A 13851-nucleotide genomic window follows, 5' to 3' on the forward strand; every position below is an offset into this window, starting at 1 on the left:
TCCCTATATGTTTATGCTCAAGTACTCATTCTAGAATATTTATAAGCTGGACTTTTCATCTGGGACAACAGGCTGATGCGTCAGCTTTATTGCCCTCAGGCTCATCACCTGAGGTGGAGTGCTTTTATACTATTTGCAGTAATATTTCATGTCTTTTGTTACAGGTGTTTGAGTCCTAACCAAGTTTATACATCAGCCCATTGCTACTGTATTTAAATGTACAACTAAGGCCCAGTAATTTGTAATAGGCACCAGTCACACAATCCCACTACATGCAATTATACTAGAGTTAAATTCATTATTGAGTTGGTATTTTGAATGTATATAGCCCATAATAGACCATAACTGTGCCTGCTCAGTGGGATTGTTTATTGTGCCTTTAACTTTAAGGCCCCAATACCAAATCTCCCCGCCAGTGTCCCCTGCAGATTGAGATTTTGCTTTTTGTTTCCCTTAGCCACTATAGACAGTACTAATAAAAAAATAAAGAGTGGGCTTTTATGCCCTACCTACTATATCCCATAAACTCTCCAATTGTATAATTAGTGTTTGGGTCTGATTTTGACCATAAACATGTGGGGGTAGGGACCAGGCGGAACTTCTAGGCCTCACTCCTCAAGTACATATTTATTTCTGTTCGTAAATGTAACTAATGCATATTAATGTAACATAGCTAACTTTGACAGCCTAACTTAGTCGCAACATTACCGGATCTGTTTAATATTTTGCTTCTAGGATTGCTCCTTGGGTAACCAGACGGTCATTCACATATAGCGAAAAATGCCTCACACTGCTAGGCGACAATCTAAAATCCCCAGGTTCCACTAAGAAAACAGTCTTAGACCACTTTGCATCGGTCAGCTAGGAGACCAGAAGAGGACTCACATGATGGACCTTAGTGAACCAGAATCGGTTGAAGAAGAGGGTCCCCAACCGGATGCTACTACTCTATCCAGATCCCAACATTACATTACAGAAGAGACCCTTAAAAAATGTTTTGCGCAGCAAACGCGCTCCATCACAAAGGAAATCCAAAGAAGCCATGCCGAGCTCAAAAAAGATATTGAGAAATTGGGTGACAGAGTAGACTCCCTAAGAAAGAAGACAGGACGATATCACCACGGATCAGACAAACTTACTCGCATACTCTGAGTCACTGGCTGACCAGTTGAGCCAACTGGAATTCAAATTGGCGGATCTCGATGATCGTGCAGGCGGAATAATATTAGTTTCCGGGGCATCCAGAAGATTTTTCCCCCGCGGACCTGCAGAGCTACTTGTCAGAACTTTTCAATAATTTGTTGGACTCTACCGAAGGTATGACTACCACAATGGAGAGAGCTCACAGAGCGCTAAGACCAAGATCTGTCTCGCAAGACAAACCTAGAGACGTCATTGTCTGTTTTTACAGTTTCCTATTTAAAGATAAGCTCATGCAGGCCGCCTTCCGTAAACCGCCACTGGCAGAGAAATTCCAAAATCTTCAATTGTTACCTGATTTGTCGGCTCATACCTTGCAAAGTCGCAGACTATATCAACCGGTCACCTCTGAGCTGAGAAAGGCGGGTCTTAAATACCCGCCCAGCCAAGCTGATTATCACCAAGGAAAACCAAACTCATATTGTATCCTCCACTAGCCCAAGGTTCAACTCTACAATGGGGCCTCACAAAAGGTAGTACAATAGAACCTGCTCCCGTCAAGGCAAAACTGAGAGCTACGGCACCCGACTGGCCTCCCAGAGATCAGCGGGTCAAAAGACTGAAAACCCAAGCAGTGCAGGACTCTCAAGAACCTCCGGAGACTCTATCCTAACCAATGAACAGCACCAGTGAGTAATGTTGCTCCTTATCTAAATATCTGATCTTTTTTTATCTTTTTTTTGTTTTTTTTGTTTGTGCCTGCTCTCTCTCTCCCCAGCGCAGTCAGAGAAGGAAACCTCTGGAGTTAACAGCATCTAATTCAACCTAAATAAAAACTGATCTCACTCTCTTGTATTATCCAAATTAACAATAAGTTATGGCTGATGTTTCTAGATATCTTATTCTCTACTGTTGATTGCTTTTTTTTTGGCCATGTTTCACTAAAATGTCAAGAAAGGTTACCCTAGCACAGGTTGAGCATCTATTCCCCGCTGGGAAAGAGAAAAATTGTTAATGATGATGATAAAGTTATTGCTGTTATAGTTAAGTTAGCTAATGTTTTATTTTTGTTGTTTATACCTACACATTGCTTCATCAGGGCACTACTACTTGGATGCCCCCACACCATAGAGACACGCAAACATCAAATCAATTTCTTAGGGCACCAGTCACTAGATGCCCCCTCACCGCAGAAACACCCGAGACTTATTATACCAGCACACGGAGTGGGGCCAGAAAACCCGGCTCCTTCTCATATAGCTCCCCCCCAATATAGGTAGCCCACACCAGGGTTCCAACTAGGTGGACTATTTCCACCCCAAAACTCAGTACAGAACTCAATAAACATACAATTTAAATTCGAATTCCCAATATAACTGTATTCCCATCCTCCCTTCCCCCTTTCCCCCCCTCCCCAAGACAATGGCAAACCGATTCAGACTCCTTACCCATAATGCGAGAGGTCCTTAACTCTCCTCACAAGCGGAGTCTCCTGGTCAGAGAGCTCAAACACCATAACCCTGATTTTGTTTTCATACAGGAGACTCACTGGAAGTTAGACTCCCCTCAACGATTTCAATCCCATTCCTATCAGTTACTTGACCATTCTCCCTTTACTAAAAAAGCTAGAGCCACGGCCATACTTCTACACAATAGAGTGGCTTATGAACCCATCAGACTCTCAGAGACCCGCAAGCCAGGTACATCTATCCTAGTTTGTAAGCTAAATCACATACTACACATTCTAGTATCCATCTATCTCCCTAATTCTCTCACCAACCCGCATGCCTCTCGCAAAATCCTTCAACTAGTTGATCAATACAGACAGGGACGAGTTATTCTGGCGGGTGACTTCAACATGACTTGGGACCCCTCCTTAGACCGTAAATCTAAGACGCCTGACAGGATTAACCCCCAGACGAGATGCATCTCCGCTAGGTTTCGGAGTGTCATGTCTCATTATGGCTACTTGATATATGGAGAGCCTTACATGTAAGAGACAGAGATTATACCCATTACTCACACTCCCACAAAACGTACTCTCGACTAGACCACATGTTCTGTCAAGCGGAGACTTTGGGACTCCGTCACTCGTCGGAGATGCTATATAGCACCTGGTCAGATCACGACTTACTACTAACCGACTTGCACCCCCTCGGACAAGCCATTTACTCAGGCAGATTGGAGACTCCCGCGCCATATTCTGGCAGATATCGCGTTTAGGGAGGAACTGAGACGGCGACCTAGTCTGAATTGCTCAGACAAAACGATAATGGGCAGACCTCAGATGATATTCTATGGGGTTGCCTTCAAAGCAATGGCTCGGGGGCTTTAATCCGCAAACAGAGCCAACTGAGGAAGCAGGCCGGCCTAACACTTGCGCAGGCACATACCAAACTCAGGCACCTAGAATCATGTAATCGGACCTTTGTCTCGGCAGACCTAGCCGACGCAGATTAGAGCGATTAGAGACCATATTAACAGCTAGAATTGAAGCGAACTCAAATGCACCCTCTCCAAACTAAAACAATATTTTACCTAAGGGAAACAAGGCTGATACTCTTTTAGCCAACAAGCTACGGAACAAACACAGTGCAACCCGCATATCACAAATCCTTCATAATAATAAGCTACACAATAAACCATCTTTGATAGGTGAAAGCTTTGCAGATTTCTATTCCAAATTGTATAACATCGGTGCGGGCGGAAATCCCAAAACCGTCCACCATATCTGAAATTAAAAAGTACCTGTCCTCTTTGAATCTGCCCACGCTCATACAGAGCAGCAAACCGCGCTTACCATGCCATTCTCATTGTTTGAACTTATGCAAACTATCAAACGTCTAAAACCCTCTTAAGGCTCCTGGCCCAGATGGGTTCCCTGCCCAGTTCTACAAACAATATGTCCATGAACTGGCTCCCTTACCTTACTCAGTTTTTCGACTTAGCAAGCAGAGACGCGGTCTCTCAAAGCAGAATTCCTGCAAGCTGCTATCGTCCACATACCCAAAACCGGGTAAAGACCCATCTCTCTGTCTAAATTATAGACCGATTTCCCTGATTAACTTGGACATCAAGATCTATTCCAAGATTTTGGCTACCCGTATTGGTAAACTGCTACCCTATGTCTGGCGCCTTCTTACCCTCAATCTAGATTCGCTCATCGTACCCCAAACAATTGGAAGAGCTGCCGTAATTTTGGACTCGATTGGACTTTTTATCCGACATTACCTTCCGTGAGCGCACCTCTACAGGGAGTCCTAAAAAAACCCTCAGACCTAATTAGTCCTGATCAGGTGGGTTTATTTACAACAACGAGGGTCCTGATAAACACCAGTCGTCTCATTAATAACATGAGCGAGTCAATCCAGGATGAATAAGCCCTTCTCAGTTATCTCCCTAGATGCTGAGAAGGCTTTTGATCGAGTTCGATGGGAATACTTATGGGAAACACTCCGAGCTTTTAATTTCCCACTCCGAAAACCTGTGTGGCTATTAAAGCTTTGTACTCGGCCCCCTAACGGCATATGTCAGAGGCTTAGGATTTCGGACCCCAACGTTCAGTATATCCAACGGCACTAGGCAGGGGTGTCCACTTTCACCCCTGTTGTTTGCCCTGGCGATTGTACCTCTGGCCCACAACAATCCGTTCGGATGCGTCCCTTCCAGGGATTAGACTTTCGGGGCCGCTGCATAAAATAGCACTGTTTGCGGACGATGTCACTGTGTTCACTGCAGACCCTGCCAGTAGCCATCCCCAGTTTGATGGAGAATCTGAGGATATTTGGAGATCTCTCTTTCTATAGACTCAATTCGCATAAACCAAAATCTTTTGGTGGGGATACCCACAACCCTATATTCGAGATTTGAAAGATAAATACAAATTCAAGTGGTTGACTGAGCAGATTACCCATCTAGGAGTAAAGCTGTCTCCTAATGCCCAACAATGATAAAGGACAACTACTCCCCCTCTACTGAGAGAATTACGCAACACTGAAAAAATACGTGGGACCATAAGTCCATCTCATGGATGGGAAGAATAGCGTCACTTAAAATGTCCTTTCTCCCTAAGTTGACATACTTATTCCGCTGTCTACCAATAAAAGTCCCTATGCATCTCCTCCTCCCAATTTCAGAGTGAGATCACAAAGTTCATCTGGCAGGCAAAACCCCCCGAATAGCTCAGAAGACGTTGCAATTCCCTGTTTCCTTAGGCGGACTTGCATCACCATCGGTAGTGAAATACTACGAAGGAGCTATGCTAACGCATATCTCCCAATGGGGAGTGCTCCAGTCTCGCGACAGATGGAGAGACTTGAACAAGGCATCACTGCCATCCATGTTCTTCTTCGAGATGTTATATGGATCCCGCCACATAGCCGCAGATCGCTGGGCATTGGTAATTTGGTCATCCTAGAGTGCCTTTCGGTCTGGGATAGGCTTAGGCATCGTCAACTCATTGCTCCCCATCCTTCCCTATAACCTCAGTAGCTGGGCTGCTTACGAGCTTGCCTGATACTCACCCGAACATGCTGGCCGATTAGGAGTTCTCAAAGTCTCAGACGTTTGGTCTGCCACACAACCAGAAGAATTCACAACTTTAGCGCAGCTGGATCAGCAAGTAGCCGCCCCTAAGTACCTCACTTTTGAAATCACTAGGATACAGAGCTTTCTGAGAAGCTGGAGCTTTCTTCCGATCGCCTCCCGCCCTCCCACTCCTTGGGAATCTACCTGGCAGGAGGACGTAAACTCGTCAGGCCCACTATCGAGACACTATGGTCTGCTAGGACAGCACCTCCCCGCCTACTCTGGCTCCACATCTTCTAAGATGGGACGCCCTCCTAGGCTCTGATACCCATATCGATTCTTGGCAAAGAGCCATCCAGCTAACTAAGAAGACTCTGCATTGCGTAACCATGTTTGAGACATACTACAAAGTTCTCTCACATTGGTACTTTGTCCCTACCCGTTTATCTAAAATGTTCCCGGGAACGTCTCCACTATGCTAGAGAGGCTGTGGCCTCCATGGCACTTTGCTACATATATGGTGGGAGTGTCCCATTATTAGACCCGTGTGGGAAAGAGCAATACGTATCCTATCTGCTTACGGCTTTAGTGTCTCTGCTGGTCCCAGCGCTTGCTCTCCTTCATTTAGGCCTCCACACCCTTCCCAAACACCAAGGAATCTTTGGAATCTATCTTTTGGCCTCGATTAAAAACTAATATAGGCCGGGCTTGGAAAGAGATGCTCCCCCAGATGGCAAGACATCACCCGTACAATGGCCTATTTGTACACTATGGAAAAGGCGATATATTTTGATCTTAACAATCTGACCTGTTCGAGATGGCTTGGGCTGACTGGAAGAACAACCATGATACCTCTGTGGCACCCACAGGTCTTGACAAATGACGTCCAACAGACAGTTAATGACCTGACTACTTTCCCTGTCAGATAACTTGTAAGTCACCTAGAAGTATTGACCGTAATATGCCTTCCCCCCACCCCTCCCGTATCCCACACCATATGTGCCCCCCCTACCTCCCCCCAACCTTGTTCCCCTCCTGCACTCAATACAGCTAAGCTGTAGTACTACACTATACTACCACTGATCCGATCACCCGCGCAAGAATAACATATTAACTGAATTTAGGCAGGGTGAAGATAACTTGATGTCTCTACGTCCGAATGGATTTGTATTGTCCTTTTTGTTTGTGTTATTTATTATCTTTCTCAAACGAGTAGAAATTTTTTTTTCTTTCCTTTCCCTTTTCATTTTGTGTAGGGTCAGCGACCCAGTATTCTACCTGTTTAGGATACTGAAAAAGGGGTCTGCGAGTCCCCAATTGTATGTCATGGATTTGCATAACTTGAATAAAAATTCAATTAAAAAAAAAAAAAAAACTGGCCCAAATCATTACATTTTTTAAGCCACTTCTGAAAAACTGGTGTTCATGTTATATTCAAAATTTGTGGCACTAACTGCTACAAACAAGCTCTTAAATATACAATTAAAACTGACTTTGTTTTGTAAATAAAAATCTTGAGATATTTACACTTGTGTTGCAAACTACTTAGAGTATTTAGTGCTTTGGACCTATATATGTAATATCAATGTTTTTGTATTTATAAGGACTACAGCAACAGAAACTTCCTTTGTGTCTCATCAAGACAAAGGACATTTTGCGGAAGAAAAATGAATATTGTACTTCTATAGCAGTTTTAGATGCTGTTAAATGAACCCTGCTTGTTCTGGTGATTGTGCATTTAAAGGGATATAGAAGTGTCTGATTCATTGTTGTAATATTAAAAAGGCACTAAGCAGTGGGCTATACTTAAAGGGCCAGTAAACCTACAAAATAATAATATATAATTTTTGCACATAGGTGCAGCATTATATAACATTAACTTAGCGCAACCTTTATAACTGACAGGATTTCAGAGTATTTTTTTCCAAACTTGCTTTCTCATAATCCTCGCTTACTGAGCCGGGGTCTTAATTATCATAAGCGCATCGCGGCACGCTGTCTAGTCACAGCCCGGCCCAATTAAACTGAATGTAGCTCGCTCCCGCTCTGGTAGCGTGCGCCCGCAATGCGCTTATGCTAATTAAGACCCACTCAGTAGAGCGAGGAGGGGGATCATGAAAAAGCATGTTTGGAAAAAAAATCTCTCTGAAATCCTGTCAGTTATAAAGTTTGCGCTAAGCTAATGTTATATATTCTGCACTATGTGCAGAATTATATATACATATTTTGTAGGTTTACTGTCCCTTAAATAGATATCCTTTCCATTAAGCATTATTGATCATTTTAAAAGGATTTTACCTTTCAGGTTTCTTTTTAACTTCATTCGTAAAGTGCCCATTACTTCCTGTCACAGCACCACAAAGGGAAATTGTGGTTCTAAAGGAAGTCAAGAAGAAGATAATAAGAGAACCTACAATAGCTCAGTTAGTTTCTTGCCTTTGCTCAGTAGAGCACTTTTTGGTGCAATATCATCTCCCTGTAAAATATTCTTGACAGACACTCTAGATCAAAAGTTGTACAACTTAACTTAGGTTGTGTATTTCATGGCTTCCTTAAAGGGACAACAATTTTCATGTAACTGCATGTAATAGACAACTACTATAAAGAAGATATTCACAGATTCTGATGTAAAAATCCAGTATAAAACCTTCAAAAACGTACTTAGAATCTTCCAGTTTAGCACCCCTGCATATGAAAAGACCCATTACACAACCAGGAGGTAGTAGATATCAGTATACATCTAAAACTTTGGTGCTTGGTTAGGAGTATGAAAATCATCAACAATGTTATCAAAAATAAGTAAAACTATACATTGTTACAAAACACTCCCAGATGGGCTATATAAATGGACCATCTACAAACATTTATGCAAAGATAAATCTAGCGTACAATGTACCTTTAAGGTGTTAAGTGAAAAAAAAGGACTAGGGTCTGCATACTTTGTTCTATAATGTTTATATAATATGTTCCTGCATTTGTGTAAAATTTGTGCTTTTTCTGACAACCGCTACAATTCTGTAACCTGTAAATATAGCTGCTTGAAGATCTATGTAACAGATTTTGTTTTTTGGCCTCTTTCAGAGTGTGGGATAAAGCATCATTTTACAAAAGCAACAGGTGCCTAATGCCCCATTAATTGAGCCTAGGGATATGTACTGAGCCTTATGGGGGAAAAAAAGAGACAAACGTCAGTTTTATGTAACTGGGATGTATTACAGTTCCTAAATCATACTTGTATCAAATCCAGAGAAGGTAAGAGCTAAAGCTCTAAAATGCTAGTCCACAAATCTATATTTCTTATGGTGATGAGTCCACTATTCATTACTGTTGGGAATTCATCACCTGGCCACCAGGAGGAGACAGACACCCTAGGCCAAATGTTTTAATACCCCTCCTACTTCCCTGACCCCTTCCAGTTTTTTCTTTGCCTAGTCTGAGAAGACGAAGATAGAGGTGTTTAGGATTTTATTCAAGGAAATTACAGTGATATTAATTCACAATTTTCCCTCATATAATAGTTCCTGGTAGAAAGGGACTTAGGAGAGTACTTGCTGTCCAATGTAAATCTCCTTGTGAGAATTGTGGTCACAGGCCTGCCAAGCGGTCGCTGGGAGAGTTCCTTTAGCCTCCTCCTGTTGGGCAATGGAAGATGTACTCCCTCCGTATATCCTCTACTTCAGTATTAGATGGGCTCTCTACTGCATTTTAAAGATTTATATCTGGGAAAGATCAGTGGGGTGTGGGCATTTGCTGGTTTAGCTACCTGCGTCTGTCACACAGCCCACAGGCTATCAGTAGGTGCATAATGCTATGTATATCATAGCCAGAGTGCAGCAGGATAACACTGAGAAGAGCTCACAGCCATGGAAGGATTATTTCAGACTGATTTCTTACATTTTTACACTTTGTAATGTATTTTGATCATAACACAGCTTTATTTATCATCATGGTTGCTCAAACGTTAATCTTTTAGCCCCTTTAAATTTATGCTCCACTCTTTCTATGCTGGACGGCATTCTTAGTGTTCCCCACTCTCTGAGCTAACAAAAGCAGGAGCGCTAAGAAGGTACAGAGGACATTCTTCAGCGCGCAAGGTGAACTTTTCAGAGCGCATTGCAGGGTTGGAACTGCTCTCTATGTCACAACCCAGTTAAAAGGAAATTAAGAAGGGCAGATGAACTCATAATGTCTTAAGAGAATTGTTTCAAATAATTGTAGGGAAGCACACTTGTCATATTTTTAGTCTGTGGTTTTAGGGAACATATGGGGAGTTTAGAATCTGATTTTTGGTATTTACTGATACTATCAATAATTGTTTTATTGGTTAATCTGTCTCATGGGTATTTGTTTGATATAATTATAAGGGAATATTTGTTATTTTTTGGTTGTTTTAACAATGGGTGTATCAGAGCTAATGGCAAGGAGATGGACTATCTGTTGACAAACGTACTAATGTGTTTCTATACACACTCATTATACTTACATTGCAGTTTGATTGATTTGTAGAAGTGGAGGCTTATTGCCATACTGTCCCAAATATACCGGATCGTGTCCTGATTTGGAAGCCAAGCAGGGCAAGGCATTTTGGCAAATGTCAAATATGGACACCACTATCTAGCATCATTCTCTAATCATGCTTCAATAAAAAACAAACAGATAACAGTGAATATAAACTAGCTAGGACTTAAGCATCCATATGACAGTACGGGGGGGGGGGGGTTATATATCTCTTAGCAGTAACCTGTTGTGAGGGTGGGCTAGCTACATTTCACATTATCTAAATATTGTAGCAGCTGCTAACCATCCCATATTTCCAGGGTTCTCCCCTTATTTGCCCAAACTTTTTTACAGTCTCCCTTACTTATATGCTCTTTTAACATGTAAAATCTTCATCTCAATTATTTAATATTGTACCCTTAGTTAATAATTGGATGTATCTGATAGTTTAATGTCTTTACTTCCACTGTGCCTTAAATGAGAAATAGAATTCACAGATTTGCAGTTATTAAATGTGTGAATGAAGGTGATCAGTATGAAGAATTTTGTTGTACCAAACTGTATCAAGTTGTAAAATAAAGTTGATTTTCTGTAACTACTGTATAATTTGCAGATTACCTACATAAAAATCGATTGATTCCTTATTCTCCTTTATTCACTTCAACAGTAATGCAGCTATAGTTACGTTCTCTTGAATGTTAAACGCGAAAACTTATTTTTCAGGTGCTTCTAGCTTTAGATTGTGTGAATTCATTAAAGGGACAGGAAACCCAACCTTTTTCTTTCATGATTTACACAGAGCATACAATTTTAAACAACTTTCAAATTTACTTTTATTATTTAATGTGCTTCCTTCTTTAGTTATCCTTTGCTGAAAGGTTTATCTAGGAGAGTTTATGAGCAGCAAAGAACCTAGGTTCTAGCTGCCGATTGGTGGCTGCATATATATACTGATTGTCATGTGTTCAGTTAGAAGATAGTAGTGCAATGCTACTCCTTCAACAAATAATACCAAGAGAATGAAGCAAATTTCCTAATATAAGTAAACTGGAAAGTTATTTAAAATTGTATGTTCTACCTAAATCATGAAAGATTTTTTTGGGGATTCATGTCCCTTTAAATTTAAATTTGGCAGTTTTGTGGGCACCCAATGACTTGAAATTCTTAAACATTTAGAATAAATTAAATATTTTTGGAGTTTGTAATTGTAGAGGAAAATGTACTTTTCCAATCTTTATGAAATCTGCCATACAGTTCTGTTATTTTGTTTTTTTTTTTATTATTTTCACACATGTTAAGTAGAAACAAAAAACCTTAAACAAATATACTTGTATATTGAAGATTGAGGTGGTGGATTTTTATAAATGTTAGCTTCGCTATCACTAGTTAAACCATTTTATCTCCATATATGGAAACAAGGAAAACAATTAAAGGCAACTTATTCCATTTGAAAAATGATGCCTTCCTTCTTTTCCTCTTAAACATACTCTATGGCTCTCAATCTAGAATTACCAATCACCATGAATAAAAGTTACGTAATTTTTCATTAGGCATGGGCAAAATTTTGGCTAAATATGGCTGAAGGCATTGGCACCGAAAGAGTCGCACACAGAGTTGTGTAATACGCAGATCTTTGTGAGTTGCACTTTCACACTGATATATCTGGCACCAAAACTAATGTGGATACCTGCAGCCATATTCGGATTTGTTTCACAAATGATGCCGAATCTTGAAACTTTGCCCATGACTATTTTTCATAATACTGCTAAACTGTCCTGACCCCTGATAGGGAGATAGTCTCCATGACATGGTTGTATCCCCATTAAACTTTAATAGAATGATATATAATTTATTAATAGTAAATTCCATAGCCGAATCTCCAATAACCTAAACCTTCTTCTTATCAATGTCTCACCCTACCTAAAATGAAACTCTTCCAGATGTGCATATAAAGTACAACCCCACCTCAAAAAACATAATTCTTTACAAGATTGTGTTTCCCTGGTCTAGTACAAGCTTTTTCTTGGATATTATCACTACCTGCTTTCCAAGTGGTCAGTATATCACTGTTATTATTGTGGTATTAATCCTGAATTATGTTGTCCGTAACTTACAATTTTTTTTATTAGTCCCTTGAAGCTCTCATTGGAATCACAAATCCAACTACTTTTGTAACCTATGTTCAAATGTTTAACTATGGGGCTGATTACAACCTACTGTCAATTTGCTCCCGAAATAGCTTTTTGCTTTCCGCCCGAATTGGTTGTCGAGTTTCTCAGGTGCGCACAATACGAAATGGATTAGTTTATTACACGCCCACAGCTGCAAACACTTTTTCAACAGAAAAGCTCCCAAAAAGACCTGGTCAAATGTTAAAGGGACAGTACACTGTAAAATTGATTTTCCATAAATGTATTTTAAATTACTTGTATAAAATATTTGAGAAATTGCATTTTCGGGTTTATTTGTTTATCTGAAGTAGCTGGTTTTGTGCTTTGAAACCACAGCCTATTACAATGGGTTGAGCTTCAGGTAATATCAGATCTCCTTATCTTATATTTGTCTGGAACACCACAGCTCAATACATAGAGAGAACAATGGAAAATTATCATTTTATTACTTAACTATCCTGCCCCCCCACTGTGAGTTTAATTCCTTCTGCTGATTGTGTTTACTTAGGCTTGTCAATAGCGCATACGCCAGTATCAAAACTTTCAGTATAGGTTGGGAAACCACAGGCTAAATCAGCTATTTCAAATGCCGAAATATGAGTAAAGGAGCTACTTGCAACCAATTTAATACACTCTGGCAGGTAAAAAGGATCATTGGGAATAACTTAAAAGGGGAGAACGTTTTTGGGTGAACTGTCCCTTTAAGTACCTATTCTCAAAAATACAAAAAAATTGTGAAAGTAATCTGAAACTGACTGATAAGTAAGCACTTTATCTATGTGACACACATGAACTAGCACAGTTTAGCTGTGAAAAACTGTCAAAATGCAGGTGGACTTCAAGGCCTTAGAAATTAGCATATGAGCCTATCTAGGTTTAGCTTTCAACAAAGAATACCAAGAAAACAAAGCAAATTTGACAATAAAAAGTAAATTGGAAAATTGTTTAAAATGGCATACCCTATCTAAATCATGAAAGTTTAATTTTGATTAGACTGTCCCTTTTTATGGTTACAGTAAGGGTTTATTCAATAAACCCCTTATTTGCATGTGTGACTAACACATTGTAATCTGAATCCATCCTCACCACAGATTAACCATATGAATGTCATTTGCATGATGGACATACTTCCATAGTCATATCAGGTCCCCTACATCTACAAATGGCATGCAGTAAATCTCTTATAGGCAAGTTCTTATTCTAATTCACACTTGCACTGTCATGCTTGTCACTAACAGTACTGGCATCTTCATAACTGGATTGTATGGGATTGCACAAATGCGAGTTTGATAGGAACCAACTGACCGCCAATGGAATGTTCACATTTCAAAAGTATTTGTGTCTACATTCTTGAACTCAAGTTCACAAAGGCAAGTTCCAGTTTACAAGTTATAATAATGTAGGCACAGGCACCTGCATGAAGGTGGGTCCCCTATAAAACCGGTCACTAAAGGCGAAATCTTGTCAGTTTGCTGGGGTTTTTTTTTTTTTTTTTTTAACACAATCTGTTGATTTT

The sequence above is a fragment of the Bombina bombina genome, chromosome 1, assembly GCF_027579735.1.
Source record: "Bombina bombina isolate aBomBom1 chromosome 1, aBomBom1.pri, whole genome shotgun sequence".
Lineage (NCBI taxonomy): Eukaryota > Metazoa > Chordata > Amphibia > Anura > Bombinatoridae > Bombina > Bombina bombina.